Below are 25179 nucleotides of genomic sequence, written 5' to 3' on the forward strand. Positions count from 1 at the left end.
GAGAAGAATAACCAAGACTACTCAGTGTTGGTAAAATGAAACATTACAAAGTACTATTTCATATAACTTAAACAGAGTCAACTGAAACTGGAATAAAATAGTAGCTATAAAGTATACTGTAGATTAAAAAAATCTCTCAAACGATCAAAGTGAATTGAGATGACACATAAAATGCTTATATGCTATATTTTCTACAAGATCTAAGAGACCAACAATTTTAGGAACTAAGCTTTGAAGAAAATCAATAGTAGCTTTCAGCCCTGGCCCGTTTGGCTCAGTGGTTAGAGCGTTGCCCGTGGACCAGAGAGTCCCGGGTTCAGTTCCCGCTAAGGGCACGTACCTTGGTTGCAGTTTGTCCCTGACCCCAGTTGGGGTTGTGTGGGTGGCAACCACTCAATGCATCTCTCTCACGTAGATGTTTCTCTCTCTCTTCCTCCCACTCTCCCTCCCACTCTACCTGAAGATAAAAGCAAAAAAATGTACTCGGGTGAGGATAAAAATAGTAGCTTTCAGTTATATCTGTGTGTACTATGTGAACACGAGCATAGTCACTATCAGTGTCAAGTAAGTGCTTCCACAGACTTGCATCATGGAACTGAGTTTTACAAAATAATAATTTCCAATTTCTATACCTTTGAGGAATCACAGAATTGAATACTCAGTATGCACAATCCAAATAGGAAGTGAGCAAGATAGTTACCTGTGACAATTATGGAAGCTATGTAATATATCTAGATCTGACCCTCAGCCTTTAGAATAAATACATTACATAGCTTACTTAATAATCAATGCTGGGATCATAAATATTTTTTCTTGGCCTATAAAAGTGAAGAGTTTAAAACAGTTTCCACAGCAAAAGAAACAACCATCAAAATGGAAAGGCAATGCACTGTATGGGAGAACATCATTGCCAATGATATATCAGATAAGGGGTTAATTTCCAAAATATATAGAGTACTCATACAACTCAACAAAAGGAAGACAAAGAACTCAATTAAAAAATGGGCAGAGGACCTGAATAGACATCTCTCCAAACAGGACATACAAATGGCCAATAGACATATGAAGAAATGCTCAACATCACTAATCATCAAAGAGATGCAAATTAAAATAACAATGAGGTATCACCTCACACCTGTCAGAATGGCCGCCATCAACAAATCATCAAACAACAAGTGTTGGTGAGGGTGTGGAGAAAAGGGGACTCTAGTACACTGCTGGTGGGAATGCAGACTGGTGCAGCCACTATGGAAAACAATATGATGCTACCTCAAAAAATTAAAAATTGAACTTCCACCCTGGCCAGTTTGGCTCAGCGGTTAGAGCATTGACCTATGGACTAGAGAGTCCCAGGTTCAGTTCCTGCTAGAGGCACGTACCAAAAACAAAACAAAACAAAAAAACCAAAAAAAACAAAAACAAACAAAAAATATTGAACTTCCATTTGACCCAGTGATCCCACTTCTAGGCATATACCCTAAGAAGCTTGAAACACCAATCAGAAATAATGTATTATGTACCCCCATGTTCATAGCAGCACTATTTACAATAGTTAAGATCTGGAAACAACTCAAGTATCCATCAGTAGACAAATGGATAAAAAAGCTGTGGTACATATACACAATGAGTACTATGCAGCTGTAAGAAAGAAAGATCTCTTATCCTTTGAGAGAACATAAAGGGACCTGGAAAATATTATCCTAAGTGAAACAAGCCAAGCAGAAAAAGACAAATACCACATGATCTCACTTATTTATGGAATATAATGAACATAACAGTCTGAGGAATAGGGTAGACCCAGAAACATGGAAGTAGGGTACAGACTGACAATCCTCAGAAGAGGGGGTGGTGAGGGGAGGGAAGAGATAAACCACAGAACTTATATGCATGTACGCATAACCAATGGACGTGGACAACAAAGCCGGGGACGGGGCGGGGGAGATGGGGAGGAGGGTGTCAATGAGGTAAAAAAGGAGAAACATCTGTAACAAAAATAAAATTAAAAACAAAATAAAAATTAAAAAAATAAAACAGTTTCACATAAGTAAAATCTAAGAAATATGAAAAACATTTCTCTAGTGAAGTAAAACAAATCCACTTTTTAAACCATTCTACTTTAAATGAACTAGGTCTCATGATATTTTCATACCAGGAGTATGAGCAAACTAATTCAAAATGACTTCATATTGATTAAATAAAGATCAATGACAATAATAGTGATGTGAACAATTTAAGGCAAAATAAATGTAAACTAAAGGGTATATAACACAGGTTGTAAACATTCAACTTTTATTCCATATTTCACTTCAAAAAGCTTACATAAGAAAAGCAAAATCTGTTTCTCTAACTCAGCACTCTGATGTTCCAAATGAATCCACCACAGAAAGATGGGACATGATCTTTCAGACTGACATGACCATTTATTCGAGAAATACCTCTTAAGTCACTCCAGTCTCCAGGCACTGTGCTAGGTGTCAGGAATAAAACAGATCTAATCCTGCTTCAGTTTGATAAAGGAAGAAATCAAATAATCACATAAGCAAAAGTAAAATTGCAACTACAAATAGTACTACTGGTATTATCATGTATGTACATTGACAGCATGCCCCAGATCCCAGCTGTTATGCTGAGTGCAGTAAAACTCTCAACTCTTTTCTAGAAGTATTCCTCAAGGCTTCCTTTCATTCCTTATCATTAATTTATTGAATAAAACAAATTTAAATAAAACATTTCCACTGAATTTCTGATATGAGTGCTACCCTAGAGACTACCTCGACTAGAGGCCATTAATGTAGACTTTGGCTTTTAAATTATAAAGAAGCCTATTGGAAAACTAGCTAGAAAAATAAGAAAATATTTCAATACATATAAAGTTCAGATTAGATTGAACTCAGCCCCTTGCCGCCTTTCTCCTCCCAGGGGTCCTTGGACTGTGCAGCAATTTCTACTTCTGCTACCTGAAGGAATGTTCAACCATAAGAACTCCAGAAACTTCCATTTTTCTCTTCTCCTATAAATCTACAAGCATCTGAAAGAGTCCATTCAGAATTCAAAACCATTTTAGCATCCTGTCCCAGAGAAATGCCTCAGTCAAAATCCTGTGTCTCTTAAGTAAAAGGAAAAATGTCCCAGAAGACTCCTGCATCCTAGCCCCCCAGCTTCCTTCTCATCTCACTGTTCTAAACTGGATCACATGCTCATGCTTAAGCCAACTGCTGGCAAGGGGATGGCAGGTTCTGAATGAATGTTACATGCAACAACAAATAACCTGTATTTTCCTACTTAAGCCAGTTTCTATTACCCTCAAATAAGAGCCTTGACAAATCCATTATGTACCACATTTTCCTGTGTGCACAAACAAAGAGAAGTGAGAGAGGAAAAATATTTTTATTTCCATTTAACAGGCAGAAAAGTTTAAGTACCCAAATGTGCTGCACCTCACACAAGCTAGAGAATCCAATGCAGATATAAAAGATCTCTCTCACACTGTATGTTTAAAAATTATTTTAATTTACTGACTTGAGAGAGAGAGAAACATCAATTATTGTTCTACTTATTTATACATTCATTGGTTGATTCCTGTATGTGCCCTGACCAGAGATCAAACCTGAAACCTTGGTGTATTAGGACAATGCTCTAATCAACAGCTACCTGGCCAGGGCCTTACATAGTTTTTTTTTTAAAGCAGAATGTTTCCTAAAATTTCAGTAAAGAAATTTTATAAATCTGCCTCTGAAGTTCAGGAATGGAGGTTCAGGGAAGGAAAAGAAAGGATGTTTTATGTGGCATGAACAAATGGCATTTCCTCCAAGAGGCATAGCTCAAAGGAAATATTCACATCCATCTGCTCACTGTTGCCTATATTATACACTCACTATGCAGAATACAGGCACCTTCTTTGATGGTTATCTTCCCAAAACTGTAATTTCAAGGCTTCCATAGTGATACTACATGGCTGCAAATCAGACTTTGTTCAACCTGTCCTTGAACCATTTCCTCCTACCTGTCTGGTTTCTCTATTTTCAGATATCAAGGCCTGGTTAAGGAGATGCCATTATTGTCCTGGCCACATAAGAGAAACTGTCATGGGCAAGGCTAGAGTGCTTACATAGTGTCTGAGTTATAAACACCTGTTATTATACTTTGTCCTGCCACATAATATGAAACAGGGCAACTATAATTTGGTCAGAGATTACAGGCCTAAAAGCAGGAACCAGGAAACATTTCTGTTTACTTTCAGCATATAGCTTAATGCTGAACTAGAACAATCACATACACTAAATATTTTTTTTCCTTATTGTTTTAGAGAGAGAGGAGGGGAGAGGGAGAGATAGAAACATCGATGAGAGAGAACATCAAGTGGCCGCTTCCTGTATGCCCCTCACTGGGGATTTGGCTCACAACCTGGGCATGTGCCTTGATTGGGAACCTAACCAGCGACCTCTTGGTGCATGGGTTGACGCTCAACCACTGAGCCACACTGGCTGGGCAGTATACTAAATATTTTTAATATGTTTTTTAAATTTATTTTTTAGAGAGAGAGGAAGGGAAAGATAGAAATATCGACTTGAGAGAGAAACATCTATCGGCTGCCTCCTTCATGTCCCTCACTGGGGATCAAGCCTGCAACTCGGGCATATGCTCTGACCAGGACCTCTTAGTCCATGGAATGTTGCTCAATCCACTGAGCCACAATGTCTGGGCAACTAAATATTTTAATAATCTCATGCTGTGGAGATTAGTGTTTTTAGATGTCATATTAAAATATTTTTTCACCTGAAATATTAAGAATATTTTAATATTTAATAAAAAAATATATTTCACATATGTATCAGGTAGATGGCTGCAAGCATAGCCATGGATCTGTGGACATATGACCATCCCAATGGTAGAAAAGCAGGGCCAAGTGATTGTCAGCCCCACCAGAATCACATGAAGTAGAGTAGATAAGCTCCCAAAAAGAAGTAGACCATATCAGAAAAATAGCAGCTACATAAATTCATATAGTTTTAGCTTTCATACTACAAATTGTTGCTGATGTTAAGCCAGATAAATTGTGAAAACACACCAGGGAACATATACAGGTAAATCTTAGGACAGATTTTTAAAAAAATTTTATCTTTATTGTTGAAAGTATTACAGATATCCCTCCTTTTTTCCCCCAATGACACCCTCCTCCCCACTCCTGTTACCCCTGCCTTCACTTCACTGTTATCTGTGTCCATTGGTTATACATACGTGCATGTAAGTTCTTTGGTGTATTTCTCCTCCAGCCCCTTCCCTCTGAGGTTTGTCAGTCTATTCTCTACTCCCATGTCTCTGAATCTATTTTGTTCGTCAGCTTATTTTGTTCATTATATTCCACAAATAAATGAGATCATGTGATACTTGTCTTTCTCTGACTGGTTTATTTCACTTAGCACAATACTTTCCAGGTCCCTCCATCTGGGACAAAATTTCTTTAAGTTATTTTGCATAAGGCTCCTCTGAGTACAAACCAAAGCAATTAACAAGGACATTTCTTCTTACAGAACCAATGAGATGGATGATTTTTGAGATACCCAAATCAATAACATGATTACTAGAATTACAATTACAAGTATGAGGGTCAAAGAGGGGAAAATGACTTCCTATGGTCACAGACAACATATAGTCATGCTAGGACTTGAACCCAGCACTTCCCTTGAGAGAGCAGAAGGTGAAATGGTAACAAGCATCAAACTGTAAGTTTTATGGGGCAGTGCCTTCTGGTTTTGTTCACAGATGCACCCTAAATAACTAGGACAGTGTATGGCACATACTAAGTAGTTGATGAAAAAGTACAAGCATTAAGTTCCTTTTCCTATTTTAAGTAATAGTCAACAGTAATAAAATAACTTGCTTTTCCCATGTTGTCATTCTTCTAAAATTTGGGTAAACAAATATCTACAGGAATAAAATGCTCAGTTCCCAGGAAGTTCCAGGTAACACACATTGTGACTTGGAACCTTCCTCAGCGTGGTTTCTTGAAGCTGGGCAGGGCAAAAACAAAAAAATGAAAGAAAACAAAAACAAAATGAAGTACATTAAAAAACTAACTTAGCACCCTGGCCAGTTTTGCTCAGTGGTTAGAGCGTCGGCCTATAGAACAGAGAGTCCTGGGTTCGGTTTCCACTAAGGGCACATACCTCGATTGTAGTTTGTCCACGGCCCCAGTTGGGGTCATGTAGGTGGCAGTCACTCGATGTGTCTCTCTCACATCGATGTTTCTCTCTCTCTCTTCCTCCCTCTCTCTCTCCTGCTCTATCTCAAGATAAATGCAAAAATGTCCTCGGGTGAGGATAAAAAAAAAAAAAAAAAAAAAAAACCAACATAGCTACAGTATCTATCTGTATGTGAACATTTTTCTAGATCAATATAAGACCACACACCACTTAAATTTTAGTAGTAATGCTATGTAATGCACTACTTAAACAATTTAAAGTGCCCCGGCCGGGTGGTTCAGTTAGTTGGAGCATCCTCCCAGGCAACAAAGAGTTTTGAGATCCATGCCTGGTCGGAGCACGTATGGGAGGCAACCAATTAATGCTGATGTTTCTCTTTCTCTCTCTCACCATATCCTCAGGTGAGGAGTAAAAAAAAAAAAAATAATAAGGTAGTTAGATACATGTGGTAGAATCTCTGTTTTTCTTCCTGCAACAGCTGGGTAAAGCCCTATTTTTGGCCAATTCCTTTCCTACCCAACACCCCTTCTGCTGCCAGAATAATTTAGCTAATGCTTTCAGGTTTTCCCTTAGAACACGGAATAACAGAAAAGACAGCTCAGCTATGCAGTTGGAGCCATCATGCTGAACAAGAGAAAAAACAACATACAAAGCTCACTCTTATTTTAAAAATGGAATTATTCACTATCAGTGAACCATCTTACCACAGGAAGTTTGACAAATTCAGTAAGTAAACTTGGTTGCAGTGAACTCCATATAAGAAAAGTTTCCTTTTGTAGCACTTGGTAGCAAAACTTTTTTATAATCTTGCCTTCTTATGTTCTCAAACTAGAAGACACATTTAAACATAAAACAAAGACTTCCTGGGCAGGGTCTGAATCCACTGTAAACCTTTAGAATAGATTCCCACCTACCCCAAATTCCCCAGGACTCTTATATAAAGATGGCATGCTTTAGCCCATCTCCCTCATCCCAGAAAATGGATCCAAGGCATAAATGTATAATTTTAGAGAACAGACTAAAGATAACAAAAGCCAGGCTGTGAGGATTTCTGTAAGCATGTAATGTGGCAAATTCTAAAGCAGAAAATGCATTTCTCTGTGTATATTAATTTCTTTAAAAATATTAAAATTAAAAGATCCCAGACCTAGAATTACATCTCACTGAATGAAGAAATAAGTGGCACATAAATCTTTTGAGAAGCTGGAACAATCTATTTTGGAAAAGCAGTTTATGGGGATATATTGTTAACATTTCAAATTCTGTCAACAATTAAACCTTGATCAACCTAAAGCTTTGCTCAGTATAATTACACACATTAGTTACCTAGCATTGTGGGAAACAAAGAGATACAGATATTTCCAAGCAACTAACTACATTCTGTTGAATTTCCTGTGTGTCAAGAATCCTCTCACTGGTATTGGTGAAAAGCCAGCTTCAAAGCAAAACCAAATCTAGGGTTAAAGCAAGCAATTATTCCTCAGCTTCCATTTTCATCTCCAAATGACATCTGTAAAATTAAATCTGCAAAATTATGCATGATGTTTCTCTACCAGTTGACTAGGCTACCTTCCTATAGTCCAGTGGTGGTGGCTAGATAAATCACGAATGTGACCTACAGATGGCAAACAACTCCATGGGCTACGAAGAATGGCTAGTTCTTGGAGGAGCAGCAAACCTTTCATGAGATTGTTAGATTATAACAGTGCCAAACATTTATTATAGGTTTACAATGTCCCAGGTCTTAATCTAAGTGTTTTTGCACACATTATCTAATTTAATCTTCACAATAACCCCATAAAGCAGGTATACTATTTATTATATCCATTCTTTGAGTAAGGAAATTGAAACTTAGAAAAGGAAAGTAACATATCTAGGGTCACACACTCTTCACCACCATACCATACAGCCTTTCCATCAACCTCCTTCTTAGGAGCTCCATCCCCATAAGTTAACAAAATCAAATCACAGAAAAATTAAGTCCCAACTATATATATATTGTCCATCCTCCATAGTAAAGCAAGATAGATCTTTTTAAAATGTTAACATGTTTATTCCCCAACTGAAAACTCTTCAATGGCTTCTTATGGTCTGAGAAATCAAGTCCAAGGTCCTTACTTCATCTTACAAGACTTAATTCATCTTACATCTGGCCTTTGTTGACCCTGCCAGAATCATCTTGTGTTATTTCCTCCCTTATTTCTATGTTCCAATCTTACCCACATTCTTTCAGTTCCTTGAATATGCCATAAGTTTCCTGACCTGTAATTATTTCTTTTCTCACTCTCTCCACTCAACTTTTCTCTGGTTGACTTTGACTCACATTTCAGGGCATAACTAAAAACACCAATTCTCCAAGGAAGCCCTCCCTTAAGCCAAACTCTTAAGCAGATCAGGTCCCAGTGTACTTTCTAATAGTATGGTGTACTTTCCTCTTTGCACAAAGAATCATAATTTTAAAATTCACCACAGAATTAGCTGTTTAACGCCATCTTTCTTTACTAGAATGTCAAAGGGAGAAAACATGTTTATCATATGTACCACTATGTCCTCAGCCACCAGCACAGTATCTATCTAACATGTAGGACATACTCTGTACATATTTGTTGACTGAATAACTGAGTGAAAGGTAACCATAAACACAAGACATAGAAACTAAGGTTTCCTTGCCCTTAAGGAATAGGAGTCAGGCAAGGAAGTGTGATTACAGCCAGTGAAGGAAGTATCAGTTCTGCTCCACTTTTGGTATTGTGCCTGTTGCTGCTGCTCTGGACTGAGCCAGTTTATTTATTTTTTTTATTTTTTTTTTATCCTCACCCGAGGACATTTTTCCATTTTTTGCTCAGGTAGAGTGGGAGGGAGAGAGAGGAACAGAGAGAGAGAGAGAAACATCGATGTGAAAGGGACACATCGAGTGGCTGCCACCCGCACAACTGACCAGGGCTGGGGACAAACTGCAACCGAGGTACGCGCCCTTAGCGGGAACCGAACCCGGGTCTCTCAGGACCGCAGGCTGATGCTCTAACCGCTGAGCCAAACCGGCCAGGGCATAAATTTTTTTTTTTTTTTAATCCTCACCCGAGGACATTTTTCCATTTTTTATACAGATAGAGTGGGAGGGAGAGAGAGGAAGAGAGAGAGAGGGAAACATCGATGTGAAAGGGACACATCGAGTGGCTGCCACCCGCACAACCAACCAGGGCCGGGGACAAACTGCAACCGAGGTACATGCCCTTAGCGGGAACCAAACCCGGGTCTCTCCAGACCGCAGGTGGAAGCTCCAACCGCTGAGCCAAACCGGCCTGGACTGAGCCAGTTTAAATAGTTCAAGATCACCCTGGCCAATTTGGCTCAGCGGTTAGAGTGTCAGACTGCAGCCTAGAGAGTCCCAGGTTCAGTTCCCGCTGAGGGCACGTACCTTCTTGGTTGCAGTTTGTCCCCGGCCCTGGTTGGGTCGTTTGGGTGGCAGCCACTCGATGTGTCCCTTTCACGTCGATGTTTCTCATCGATGTTTCTCTCTCTCTCTCTCCCCATCCCACTCTATCTGAACAAAATATGGAAAAAATATCCTCGGGTGAGGATTAAAAATGAATAAATTTAAATAAATAAATAAATAAATAAATAGTTCAAGATAGCCCTGGCCAGTTTGGCTCAGCAGTTAGACAGTTGGCCCTGGGACAAAAGGGTCACAGGTCCCATTCCTGGTCAAGGGCACATACCTGGCTTGCAGGTTTGATCCCCAGCCCTGGTTGGGGTTGTGCGGAAGGCAATCAATCAATGCATCTCTTTCACATCGATGTTTCTCTCCCCCCCCCATCCACTTTATCTAAAAATCAATGGAAAAATATCCTCGGGTGATGACTAACTAACTAACTAACTAGTTCAAGACGGAGGCATAAAACCAGACCACTGGAATCCATGAATGGAGAAGGAAATGAAGTAGTGCTTTAAAGTATGACTTAGTGTGCGATACACTGATCCTAAAACCTTGATTTAACTTTGCGTGGTAGAATTTAAAGTATTATGACACAGCAACATCACATTTGATTAATGTTCCAGTGGATGTTAATTGGTATTTACTTGTTCTATGTAGCTTGTAACACGAAGGACCATAAATTCTGAGTGCCAGGATTGCTTAATACAGTCCTGGTTACTCAGCAGTTCACTTTAAGGCATCTAAACATGGCCCTGGTGAGGGTCTGCTAAGTGTTTAAAAAGCTCCTTGAGAAAGATAAAAATCAGTTACATACCAAAAAATTTAGAAGAAAATCCATTCTGAAGATCACTGAACACTTTTTTAAAAAATTCTTTTTTCCTTTATTGATTTGAGAGAGAGGGAGAGGGAGAGATAGAAACTTTGTTGAGAGAGAACATCGATTGGCCACCTCCTGCATGCCCCCCCCCCCCATGGGGATTTGGGCACACAACCTGGGCATGTGCCCTGACTGGGAATCTAACTGGTGACCTCTTGGTACATGGGTTGACGCTCAACCACTGAGCCACATCGGTTAATGATCACTGACCACTTTTACAGATATAACCTGTATAATAATCAGTTCCAAGGCTCTTCATAGTAGCATGGAGAGATTCAGGCTTAAATGGTGGGGAAAAGTAGAGAGGTATGTGAGAGTCTCTTTATCCCCTATATTAACTTAGGGCAAATACAGTATTTCCTATACTCTCATCTTTAAGCCTATAAGTAAGAGATGCTAATCTAGACCTAAGACCCTGCAGAATCCTGGATTACTTTATTTAAAAAAAAAAAAAATCTAAAGTAAATTTAAAAATCACACTTGAGCACTGGCCGGTTTGGCTCAGCAGTTAGAGAGTCGGCCTGCAGTCCAGAGACCCGGGTTTGGTTCCCGCTTAGGGCACGTACCTCAGTTGCAGTTTGTCCCTGGCCCTGGTTGGGTCGTGCAGGTGGCAACCACTCGATGTGTCCCTTTCACATTGATGTTTCTTTCTCTCTCCCTCCCACTCAATCTGAACAAAAAACGGAAAAATGTCCTTAGGTGAGGATAAAAATAATAAAAAATAAATAAATAAAAATCACACTTGCACCTAAAATATGAATAAGACAACTTTGATACTCTAAAAGCCCTTCATATCCTCACCATCTGAATGAAACTCTTATTTAAGGGCTCTTCTGTGAGTTTCAATTCTTTTCGTTATTTATCTACTTATATACAGGGTGGGCAGAAGCAGGTTTATAGTAATACAAATACAAATAAATAACACAATAATTAATAAATAATACTACAATAGCCTGGCTGCACCAAGAGGTTGCCAGTTCGATTCCTGGTCAGAGCACATGCCCAGGTTGTGGGCCAAATCCCCAGAGGGGGGCGTGCAGGAGGTGGTAAGTCAATGTTCTCTCTCATTGATGTTTCTATCTCTCTCTCCCTCTCCCTTCTTTTCTAAAATCAATTATAAAATATGATAGTGCTATGAAAAACAATTTTTAATACAATAATAAACTCTGTGTTTTACATATTCACAACTGTAAACCTACTCTTGTCCACCATATATCTATCATCTATCTATCTATCTATCTATCTATCTATCTATCTATCTATCTATCTATCCATCCATCCTCCCCCGAGTTCTGTTTATCTTCAGATAGAGTGGGAGGGTGAGAGAGGGAGAGAAAGGGAGAGAGAGAGAAACATCGATGTGAGAGGGATACAGCAACTGGTTGTCTCCCACACGAACCCAAACAGGACCAGACACAAACTGCAACTGAGGTACATGCCCTCAACCAGAATCGAACCCGCAGCTCATCGGTCCACAGGCCGACGCTTCAACCACTGAGCCAAATCAGCCAGGGCTAAAGTCAAGGCTGTATTTCACTGTTCACCTCTCTTCTTTCCCTTCCCAAGAGCAGTTTCCCTTCCTTCCACATTCTTTCCAAGCACCTTGAAGTTCTAGCCACCACCTAATACTTCTTTTTCAGTTTCTGCCATGAGCAGTCTTACACTAGACTGCTGAATGAGGCCCTGCAAGTTCTTTAAGGTCAGGAAATAAGATGTTGATCCAAAGTGGAACACTGAACATCCACCCCCGTCCTAGTGTGGTTATAGCAGAGATTTTCTGCTTCTTTGGAACTATCTCTCTATCATTTGCTGACTCAAATACTACTTGCAACTCTTCTTGCTGCCTCCTAGTGCTCTCTTTTAAGAAGCATTTTAGGAGGCATATTTCTTTTGAGAGAATTATCTTATTATTACAATTTATTATTCATAAAATTTATAATGCTTCTTCTAGAAATTTGGTAGTGTCATGGAATGAATGCCGGTAAGACCAGAGAGGACAGTTACAAGCCTGGAGTAGATTCCAGGCACATACCTGACAGGCAGTATAGCGTGGAGCATAACCTTGGGAATCAGACTTGAACTTCACCACTCACTGGATACGTGACACTAAGCAAATCCCTTAACTATTCTGGACTAAAATATCACCATGTTAGAGAGGCCCTTCTCGATTATTCTTTATCTAAATGGCTATTCTACCTTGTTATTCTTTTTTTTTTTATCCTCACCCGAGGACATTTTTCCCATTTTTTTGTTCAGGTAGAGTGGGAAGGAGAGAGAGGAACAGAGAGAGAGAGAGAAACATCGATGTGAAAGGAACACATCTAGTGGCTGCCACCCGCACGACCAACCAGGGCCGGGGACAAACTGCAACCGAGGTACGCGCCCTTAGCGGGAACTGAACCCGGGTCTCTCAGGACCGCAGGCCGATGCTGAGCCAAACCGGCCAGGGCTACCTTGTTATTCTTTATTATCATTTCCCCATTTGTATTTTTCATAGCACTATCACATTTTATAATTGAATGCTTATTTGTTTTTATTATGTATCTTCCCCAGTGAACTGTAAATCCCATAGGGCAGGGTTTGATTTGTTCATCATTGTATATTCATTGCCTAGCCCATTGCCTGTTATAGAGTAGATGCAAATAATTGTAGACTAAATGAGCTCAGTTTTCTTCAAAACAAGGATAAATAACCCTACTTGTATCAGAGATGCAATATGGAATAATACATGTAAAAACATTTAGTATAGAGCCAGGCACATGGTTAATGCTCAACAAATGCTAGCCATTATTTTAATTATAGTTCTTAGCAAGTCATGGCCTTTGTAACTCAACTTTCCTAACTGTAAAGTGAAAAGAAGAATTACTATCTCTTCCCTACTGCCAAAGCACACTGTGAGATAAATAATAATAATATTAATAATACTAATAATAAACAAAAGGCATTAAGAAGAACTCAGAAGATATTTTCCATTGAGATTAAGAGTTTGTTCAATTTACAACTTTCCCATAACATTCGTCTTAGGCAGGACTCCACCCCAAGCACTGAGAAAACAGATTATCTGGGAGAGTAAACTAATGTTGAGAAAGACTGCTTGAGTACTATAGCAGCAGCACTCAAGAAATTCATAATAAGAATGGAGAATTAATCTGACTATAAAATACCCCAGTGATATATCTAATTTCCAGTGATAAATACTATCTTACTCACCACCTGAAACATGAAACCTGATTTTTTTAAGCTACCTCCTCTCTCCCTACACTTCTAATAACAATGTATCTTTAAAATATTCCAAATTTGGTCTTCAGATGCCCCCAAATCTGAATCTTATAATTCTACCCTAAGGAATTTCTAAGAACCACGATTCTGAACTCTGGCTGCATGAAGAAATGCCTATGGAAGATAAAGATGTTGAGCCTCATCCAAGATCCACTGAATGAGAAACTTCTAAAAGTGAGATTTGGGTGTCCGTTTTTGAAAGGGTCCACAGATTATTTTGGTGCAAAGCCAGAGCTGAGAACCACTATTCCATTTGTCCCTGACCTCCTAGCACGAAAATGACAATATTTTGTTCAAAGGCAAAGGCAATCCAGAATCAGGTTAAGAGCTCAAGCAGTAAGTGTCAGGCAGACTTGGCTGTAATTACCAGCATGGCCATATACTTTAGGCAAGTCTCTGTTTCTTCAGCTTTAAACGAGATACTAAAGTACTTAACCTCGAAAACTTGGATTCAACACTAAATTGAATGAAAATCATTTAGCATGTCTGAAAAATATTAAGTGCTCAATAAATTGTCTTGCTTATTAACTTACAAAGGATAAATTATTTCCAAACTCTATTCTTAAAAGAAAAAAAAGTCTGTACAATTCTTTAATGAAAAAACCCACAAGTCCTGCCATCTCCTGTTTTCCTTGCTCTTCTAAACCAAAAAAGGAGTAAGGACATCTGAGCAGGCCTACCTCAGATTATAGATGAAAGATAAATGAGCTAGTTGGAGTTTTTATTTGGTTGATTTTGTAAATCAGGCCAAGCTCCTGGCTTCTGTCTGTAATTATTTCACTGCTACATTATGTATCCTCTTACACCAGATGTCTCAAAAATATGTCTCTGGTCAAAAGAAGGACCAGAACCCAACTGGTATGTCTCAGTGGTTGAGCATCAATCCATGGACTAAGAGGTCAGCAGTTCGATTCCTGTTCAGGGAACATGCCCAGGTTGCAGGCTCAATCCCCAGTAGGGGATGTACAGAAGGCAGCCAATTGATGTTGATGTTTCTCTCTGATATTTCTGTCTCTCTCTCCCTTCTCCATTCCTCTTCCTCTAAAAATCAATAAGAACAGATTTTTTTAAAAAAGGACCAGAAGTTAGACCAATACAAATCTAGCACACGAAAGTACAGTGTGCCTAAAGCATAATTTTTAGATTCCTTAGGCATTAACTATTACAATTTGCAAACTGCTGGCTAGGCACTGTGGCAAACATAAAGATACATAAGAGAAAGTTTCTAGCCTTTCAGTGGCTATTTTATGAGCTTAAATAATGTATTTTAGAAGTTGCCACAACTTAGACATGCCACAGGCCAAATCACTTTTTCCTCCTCCTTCCTTCTATGAACTTAATTGTACCCACAGACAACAGTGGTATTGTTCTGACTCTGTTGAAGAGATGGTGACACTATGGAATCCTATATCTGCTCTTGCTTTCAGCACAGATGATGTGCAAGGCCCTCTAAATACTTTACATAAGTTATCTCATTTAATTATAACAACTCTATGGGCAAGTAATATTATTTCTATTTTACAGAAAAGGGAATTGAGGCTTAGAGAAGTGGAGTGACAAAGCCAGTATGTGGTGGGACTGTGACCCAAGCTGTCTGAATCTCGAGCCTGAACTCTAACTATTCCATACATGATGCTGAACCCTGATTCTAGAGGTCAGAGAGGGTCCTCAAAAGTGCCTGGCCTGATGCCCACATGAAAATCATATGGTCAAGAAGTCAGGATACTGGTTATTTTGGGAGTATGATGGCTGAGAGGGTGAGTGGTGACTGGAAGGAGGCAAAGGTGGGAAAGTTGATGGAAGGGGGAATTGGTGAATGGGGAATGATAATACTCCATTTCTTTTTTAAAAATATGTATCTATTGAATTTTTAGAGAGAGAGGAAGGGAGAGAGAATTAGAAACATTGATGAGAGAAACATCGATTGGCTGCCTCCTGCATGCCCCCTTCTGGGGATCGAGCCTGAAACCCGGGCTTGTGCCCTGACCGGGAATTGAACTGGGACATCTCAGTCCATGGGACGATACACTGAGCCACACCAGCTGGGCAGTACTACATTTCTTGATCTAGGTAAAGGTTATGTAATTTCTTGATGTTTTTTGTGAAAACTCATCAAGATATACATGAAGGTGCAAAATAAGTGTACTTTTTTGTATGTATATTTTATTTCAATAAAAGTATAATACACAAAGTATAAAAGTACTCTTTAATTCTTAGTCTTTTTGCTAGCTCCTAGCAGTGTTGACATAGGAGGAGTAATAACCTAGTGGAAAACTTGGCTCTTCATTGTCATAGGATTACTAAGAATTTGGATCACTTAATTTCAGTATCTTGTTCCTCTTTGATTTTTAAAATTTTTATTTATTGATTTGAGAGTGAAAGGGAGAAGGAGGAAGGGAGAGAGATAGAAACTGATTTGTTGTTCTACTTATTATTCATTTATTGGTTGATTCTTGTATGTGCCTTGACCAGGGATTGAACCTGCAACCTTGGTGTACTAGGACGATGCTCTAACCAATGAGCTACCCAGACAGGGCCTTGATCCTCCTTTAACAAAAGCTGAGCCAAGGAAATTCACTGAATAGAAGGTAATTGTGTTATCAAGTGCATACAGTTAATTCTTATGATTCTACTCAATATCACATTTTATTAGCTCTTCAAGGAAATAGTTGTAACAAATGTTACAGATTGAAGCTCTGACTTTGAGGTGCAAAAATTAGCATAGCTAGAGTTAAAACAAAGGTTATTAACCCTTGATTCATATTAGAATAATCCTGGGAGCATTTTAAAAAATACCAATACCTGGGTCCCACTCACAAAGAACCTGACTTAACTGGACTAAGGTGAGACTCTGTTATTAAATTGTTTTAAAAAGGTCACCAGGTGATTCTAATGTGCAGCCATGATGAGACAAATGACAAAGCAAAATTTTAAAATAGCCTTTATACCCAAGATTACTACAAATCTCATTTCTCAAGTCATCCAAGAAGGTAAGATTTTTTTTCTTTATTGATTTAGAGAGAGAGAGACAGAGAGACAGAGAGAGAAACATCAAGGAAAGAGAACATTGACTCGCCCTGGCCAGTTTGGTTCAGCAGTTAGAGCATCAGCCTGAGATCCAGAGAGTCCCGGGTTCAGTTCCCGCTAAGGGCACGTACCTCGGTTGCAGTTTGTCCCTGGCCCATGTTTCTCTCTCTCTCTTCCTCCCACTCTATCTGAACAAAATATGGGAAAATGTCCTCAGGTGAAGATAAAATAAAAAAAGAACATTGGCTGCCTCCTGCATACCCCCCACTGGGGATTGAGCCCAGAACCTGGGCATGTGCCCTGACTGGGCATCAAACCAGTGACCTCCTGGTGCATGGGTCAACACTCAACCACTGAGCCACACCGGCTGAGCAGTAAGATTTTTTTTAAAGTTGAAAATTATTTCTCATTAATTATTCTAGGATAAAATAGTCAAGCTATTCTTTCTTGCTCTGGAACAAAAAAAAATAGTTTCACATCACAGGAGATTTCTACCAGTGTAATCATTGGGATCAAATCCCCATCTACAGCAAAAAAAAAAAAAAAAAGAAATATTGTTCATGGTGATATTGTTTTTGCCACCAGCAACACTCATATCTCCTTTTCTGACCAGGTACCCTCATCAGCCATCCCTTTAGTACTATGCAGTAGAAATAATGCAGAAACAATTCAAATAATCCTGAACTCTGGTGAGGCAACTGTTTGCTCTTGACTAACTGGCTATTTGAAACTCAATAAAATCCACATCTCCTTATTAACAAATTTTTCTTTTTTGTTCTTTTTATATTTGTGTGTGTTGGCTAGTGCAATGGTATCTCTGCAGTGAGTCTAAAAAAGAAATAAAAAATACACAGTACAGAGAGCTGAAAGGAAGAGGGTAAACACAAATCATCAGAAATGACTGCATCTACATTCTGTCGGCCTACATCACCACCTTCTAGCCAACTAGTTTATCATTGTATCTCAGGTTTATCCACAAGCATCTTGTTTGTGCTCACAATCTCAAGACTTACTAAAGTAGATTTAATGATGATAGCAGTTCCCCCCTCTTAAGCGTAGTTTTACTTCCTGAGCTAACAAATTGTTCATTATTTTTATCATCCCATACACCATATTCCACAACTTAAAACATACAAGAAAAACAGGATGCTTCAAAAGAATCCTGAAGATTCAGGTCCCTTCTATCTTCAATCCATAACAGGCCTTGAATTAGAGCTTATCTTAATACTAATAACTTTTTTAAATTCTTAAATCCTTCATTTTGAATTTACTATTAGGTTAAACACTTCCTCTGTCCAAAGCCATTCTCCCATTCCACAAAATGAATTCCTGTGAAAACCTCTACAGAAGCTGCCATCTAGAAGGATACTGTTGTATTCTGAGGTATTTGTCCTGCCCTAGAGAGAATGCAAAACTATACCTTCATAAAGTATTCTAAACTAAGTAATTCTTACATTTCAGATTTTCTTTTTGTCTGCCTTCTAGATGATGACTTTTTTTTTTCTTTTTTAGTAACAAAAGGCTAACACCTCCTCTTCCTTTCACGGGGCTAATTAAACACATAAGCCGTTTTGATTGCACAGAGGGAAAATGCATTCCCCACAAGGATATAATATCCAAGTAAAGAAATGAATAGACCATAAAAAAATGTATAATCACCTATATGTGTGTCCCTCTTCCTGAAGAGTGTGAGAGTGGGGTCAGAAGAGCATGGAAAGGAGACAAAGAAATGACTTGTATTTTTAGGAAATAAACTAATATAACAAACATTTTCCTGACCTCCAGGCTGGGGAAGAAACAATCTTACAAGGGTAATGAATCAAGTTTTTTCTAGCTGAACCCTCACAAACACAATTGGAATTTCAGCTCATGCAGAGCTTTTTTTCCTCTCCTTTAAGGCAGGATAGCAGTAGGTAGGGAGGGATGGGGAATGAAGAGGACACTCAGGAGACTCAGTGGCTCCTCTAAGTCACTGCCTAGATTCTTTCTTATCTAGAGGCAAAGTGAAATTCCTAAAGCTAAGGCTAGTATCTTACTCCACTGTGGTCTTTTCCAGTCACACTGTCATCCTGTTCTGGGGCCTCCAACAACCATGTGCACAGCAGAAGGAACAAGTAGCTTCTTATCTCCTTTATGTGGTTCCCTAGAGGCTAAGTGGGAGCAGAGATCAAAATACACTCCTTTCCTCTCTTCTGGGAAAGTCCCAGGAAATCTAAGGCAGCCAGCCCTCTTCCAGGGAGAGGCATCCCTTCTTTGCCTCCAGCCACATTTCCTTCCACTCACAATTTCTTCTCTTCTCCCTATGTACTGCATATGAATGGTTTTCTCCTCTGCATTTCATGGCTTTCCATATCCATAAAACAAATATGATGAAGCATAGATTATATATTCTCCTAGGGTAGATTTTTTCTTATTTATTTATTTATTTATTTATTTATTTATTTATTTATTTATTTATTTATTATCTTAATTGTTGAATGTATTACAGATGTTTCTCATTTTTCCCCCAATGACCCCCTCCCCCTACTCCCACCCCCCTCCCATCTTTTCCCACACTGTCGTCTGTGTCCATTGGTTATATATGTAAGTTCTTTGGTTTATTTCCTTCCACCCCCCCAACCCTCTTCCCTTTGAGGTTTGTCAGTCTAGCCACCAATTTGTACTTCTTTTTTTTTATTTTTTTTTATGAATTTTTATTTATTTTTTTGTTACAGATATTTTACCTTTTTACCCCATTGGCACCCCCCACCCCACCCCACCTCCGCCCCGTCCCCGGCTTAGTTGTCCATGTCCATTGGTCATGCATACATGCATATAAGTTCTGTGGTTTATCTCTTCCCACCCCACCCCCCAATCCCTTCTTCTGAGGAATGTCAGTCTGTGCCCTACTTCCATGTGTCTGGGTCTACTGTATTCCTCAGACTGTTATGTTCATTTTATTCCGTATATAAGTGAGATCATGTGGTATTTGTCTTTTTCTGCTTGGCTTCTTTCACTTAGGATAATACTTTCCAGGTCCCTCCATGTCGTCTCAAAGGATGAGAGATCTTTCTTTCTTACCGCTGCATAGTACTCCATTGTGTATATGTACCACAGCTTTTTTATCCATTCATCTACTGGTGGACACTTGGGCTGTTTCCAGATCTTAGCTATTGTAAATAGTGCTGCTATGAACATGGGGGTACATATATTCTTCCTGATTGGTGTTTCAGGCTTCTTAGGGTATATTCCCAGCAGTGGGATCACTGGGTCAAATGGAAGTTCAATTTTTAATTTTTTGAGGTAGCACCATATTGTTTTCCATAGCGGCTGCACCAGTCTGCATTCCCACCAGGAGTGTACTAGAGTTTCCTTTACTCCACACCCTCGCCAACACTTGTTGTTTGATGATTTGTTGATGGCGGCCATTCTCATTGTCGTTTTAATTTGCATCTCTCTGATGATTAGTGATGTTGAGCATTTCTTCATATGTCTTTTGGCCATTTGTATGTCCTGTTTGGAGAGGTGTCTATTCAGCTCCTCTGCCCATTTTTTAATTGGGTTCTTTGTCTTCCTTTTGTGGAGTTGTATGAGCACTCTATATATATTGGAGATTAACCCCTTATCTGATACATCATTGGCAATGATGTTCTCCCATACGGTGGGTTCCCTTTCCATTTTGATGATTGTGTCTTTTGCTGTGCAGAAGCTTTTTAGTTTGATGTAGTCCCATGTGTTCATTTTCTCCTTTATTTCTGTTGCCTTAGGTGATGTATCAGTGAAAATTCTGCTGCATATGATGTCCAAAATTTTGTTGCCTACATTTTCTTCTAGAATTTTTATGGATTCACGGGTCACATTTAAGTCTTTTATCCATTTCGAGTTTATTTTTGTGTATGGTGTAAGTTGATGGTCTAGTTTCATTTTTTTGCATGTAGCTGTCCAATTTTCCCAACACCATTTATTAAAGAGGCTGTCTTTACTCCACTGTATGCTCTTGCCACCTTTGTCAAATATTCAATTTGTACTTCTTAATCCCTTCACCTTTTACACCCATTCCCCCAACCCCCCTCCCATCTGGCAACCAACAAAATGTTCTCTGTATCTATGAGAATGTGTCTGTTCTGCCTGTTCATTTTGTTTGTAGATTCAATTGTCGATAGATATGTATTCATTGCCATTTTGTTTGTTCATATAGTTTATCTTTTTCTTCAAGAAGACCGTGCATCATTTCATATAATAATGGTTTGGTGGTGATGAACTCCTTTAACTTTGTCTTGTCTGGGACACTCTTTATATGGCCATAGATGATAAATAATGGCTTTCTGGATAGAGTAATCTTAGTTGTAGGTTCTTGCTTTTCATCACTCTGAATATTTCTTGCTACTCCCTTCTGGCCTGCAAAGTTTTTTTTTGAGAAATCAGCTGACAGTCTTATGGGAACTAACTGCTTTTCTCTTGCTGCTTTTTTAAGATTTTCTCTTTGTCTTGAACCTTTTGCATTTTGATGATGATGTGTCTTGGTGTGGGCCTCTTGGGGTTCATCTTGTTTGGGACTCTCTGTGCTTCCTGGACTTGTATGTCTGTTTCCTTCACCAAGTTAGTGAAGTTTTCTGCCATTATTGTTCCAAATAGGTTTTCGATTTCTTGTTCTCTCTCTTCTCCTTCTGGCACCCCCAAGATGCGAATATTGGTATGCTTGAAGTTGTCCCAGAGGCTCCTTACACGATCCTCATTTTTTTGTATTCTTTTTTCTTTTTGCTGTTCTGATTGGGTGTTTTTTGCTACCTTATATTCCAAATCAATGTTTTGCTTCTTGGCTTTACCTACTCTACTGTTGAGTCTGTGTAAATTATTCTTTATTTCAGTTAGTGCCTCCTTCATTTCTGACTCTGCCTCCTTCATTTCTGACTGCTCCTTTTTTATGCTCTTGAGGCCCTCACTAAGTTCACTGAGGTTCCAACTAAGTTCATTGAGCACCCTTATAAGCAGTGTTTTGAATTCAGCATCTGATAGGTTGCTTATCTCCATTTCACTTAGTTCTTTTCCTGGGTTTTATTCTGTTCTTTCATTTGGGACCTGTTACTTTGTCTCCTCATTTTGGCTGTCTCCCTGTGTTTGCTTCTGTGTATTACTTAACGAGAGGTATGGGGCTAGCTGAGACCAGATGCTGCTTATTTGAAGGAATTTAGGAAAACCTGAAGCAGGATCCAAGACAGGCCAATCCTATGGTAAAGCAACTGGCAACAGCTTGGGTGGGCCTGAAAGTTGGGTGGGGCAGGGCCTCAGGGAATCACCAGGGTGAGCAAACAGTGTGAGCCAGGTTGCTGGAGTCCCAGACATGGCGGCCATCTGCCGCCCCAGGGCAGGACTCACCAAAGGGACAAAGGCCTCTGACAGCACACTTGTCCCGGAGAAAGCCCCCTCTCCAGCCCTCCCTCCAATACCAAACAGCTCAGTTCTTCCTTGTATGTCTCTGGCGCCCCTCAAGCTGCCTCCCCTCCAAGCTTAGAGGGAGTGAGTCTGATAAGTCCGTGCGCGGGCCCTTTAAGAGGAGCTGCCTGAGGCTCCAGCTGCCTCAGCCTCCCTCAGCCTCAGTTCCCGCTGGTTTTTCAAGCCAGAAGTTATGGGGACTTCTCTTCCTGGCACTGGAACCCTGAGAGGGGCTCCTGATGTGGGATGGGGACCCCTCAGTCCTCAGGGAGGACCTTCCCAGTCGAGGTGTCCTGCTGATTTTTATCCGCCACATGTGGGTGTGGGATCAACCCCGCCGCCTCTGCCCCTCCTACCAGTCTCAATGTGGCTGTTTCTTTAATTCCATAGTTGTAGGACTTCCATTCAGCTCGATTTCAGGTGGTTTTGAATGATGGTTGTTCTATAGTTTAATTGTAACTTTGATGTGGTTGTGGGAGGACGTGATGCCACATTTACCTATGCCGCCACCTTGACCGAAGTTCAGTTTTTTTAGTTTCAGCTTTAGTGAAATATAATTGACAAATAAAAGTGTAAAATATATATACACACATACATATGTGTATATATATATACATATATATGTATACATACACATGAATATATATATATATTTGTTGTTAATCCTCACCTGAGGATATTTTTTCCACTGATTTTTAGAGAGAGTGGAATGAAGGGAGTGAGGGAGGGGGAGTGGGAGAAACATTGATGTGAGAGAGACACATTGATTGGTTGCCTCCTGCACACACTCCCCCCTCCCTAAGCTGGGGACTGAACCTGCAATCCAGGTAATGTGCTCTTGACTGGGAATTAAACCTGAAACCCTCCAGCACATGGGCTGACACTCTAACCACTGAACAACGCTGGCCAAAGCAAAAGGGTAAAATATTTAAATTTTTTTTCCTTTATTGATTTTAGAGAGAGGAAGGGAGAGAAAGATAGAAACAGAAACATCGATGAGAGAGAACATCAACTGGCCGCCTCCTGCATGTACCCCACTAGGGATCTGGCCCATGACCTGGGCATGTGCCCTGACCGGGAATTGAACACGCAACTTCTTGATGCATGGGTTGACGCTGAACCACTGAGCCACACTGGTGGGGCAAAAAGTGTAAAATATTTAAAATGCACCGTTGTGGTGATGGGATATACATTGCAAAAGGATTTCCCCCATCTGGTTAATCAATATATCCATCACTTCACATATTTATCGTTTTTTTCTTTCTGGTGAGAACATTTAAGATCCACTCTTTTAGCAATTATACAACACAGTGTTATCAAATATAGTCACCATTTTTTACATTAGATCCTCAGACATTTTTCTTATTGCTGAAAGTTTGTTCTTAGAGTAGATTCTATATTTTATGCCTAACCCCCATGGTCCTGGGCCCGATGATTTGTACACGACAGTCAATCAGTGCTTGGTGAATAAATGAATGTATACATAAGTGAATTAATAAATAGAGCTAACCAAATTTCATATTTCTGTTATCCCAAGATTAAAGAGAAAGTTCTTCAGTAATTGCCGTTATCGCCTACTCTTCTTTACGCCAGTTAATGTCTATTTCAAATAGCTATCAAGATCCCATACCACTTTCTTTGAAGAAAATTCAAAGTAGGGATTTCAATTTGTTTGCTCTACAAATAATATTTTTTTCAAGTTTAAGCCTTCAAATTGGGAAGAAGCTCTTGAATCTCCTTTGATGTGAGGGTGAAAATGGGGAGATAAGAAAAGAGAAAAAAGTGTGGGAAAATACTTCCTGAGCAAACAAAACAGGAGGAGGATCTAATACCTTTAAAAAGCCAGCCAAGTATGCATAACTACTTTTGCCTCTTGAAGAGGAAAAACAAAGCAAATCTGACTTAAATGAATGAAAGATCTGGCAATCAAAAGCAATCCAGGTATTTTATAAATACATATACCCAAATAATTGTTTCTAAATGACCATTAAAATTAGTAATATTTCACCACATGTATTCAACTTCATAAAGATATTTTTCATGTGGATTGCCATTCACTGGTCTCTTTAAGAAAAAAAAATCAGACTAAACAGGGTCAATCCAAGTCCAGAGGATTCCACTACAGACTAGACAAAATAAATCTTGTAGGATAATGTACAAGGAGCTGGTACACAGTCTATCAATGATGATGTTGCTTACTGATAATGAGCTCACTGATGACTGTCAGCTGAGATCTGATTATCAGTGCTGCCCCTGCTTATCACACAACACTGGGCAAAGAATATAACCTTTCTATCCTAAGTCAGTCATCTGCAAATGTTGATAATATATGAGTGTTCATGTGAATTCATCAGTTAACATTTTCAAGAACTTGGGAAATGAGCAATGCTCCAACTATTAGTGAGTCACAATAATGACTTCATGCCATTCCAGACTCTTCATCAATGCTGAATGAAGTGCAACCAGGTAAATCAATATAATAGTCAAACAAAGTCCTACAATAGTGATCACCCCTTCATTGGGCTATTAAGGTAAAGAAGACAGTTACAGGAGCAGGCAGTCCTATGGTGATATAACTGAGAGATGTAGCTTACTTAAAGAGAGAGCTTCCACTGGTGAAACTTCAACATAATTAATTTATAGAGTGCCTACTATGCACAATAAACATCTTGAAGTTGAGAGAAACCAAATTTTCTCATCAAGGTTTGTAGAACCTAGGTTAGCTATGGCTAGCAAAGGCAGTTATCCTTATGGAAGAGAGATTTAATTTTTTTAAAAGTCCATTTAAGTCATTCTCCAACTTTAGCCTGATTTCATGGATAATTTGAAATAATTCAGCAACTATGCTGGAGGTCAGCTGAGATAAATACAATTATTAACATCTCATGAAATGTAGTTAGATAGTTCTGCATTTAAGATGATCTAGCTGACACTCCAGCCCAGTA

General features: G+C 39.3%; 1 protein-coding gene across 4 annotated transcripts in view; it reads right to left on the reverse strand.

Moving 5' to 3' along the window:
- Window positions 1-25179, reverse strand: part of SSH2 (slingshot protein phosphatase 2) — a 298822-nt gene that overhangs the window by 185146 nt on the left and 88497 nt on the right. The window lies entirely within an intron of this gene.

The sequence above is a fragment of the Molossus molossus genome, unplaced genomic scaffold, assembly GCF_014108415.1.
Source record: "Molossus molossus isolate mMolMol1 unplaced genomic scaffold, mMolMol1.p scaffold_m16_p_19, whole genome shotgun sequence".
NCBI classification, from domain to species: Eukaryota; Metazoa; Chordata; class Mammalia; order Chiroptera; family Molossidae; genus Molossus; species Molossus molossus.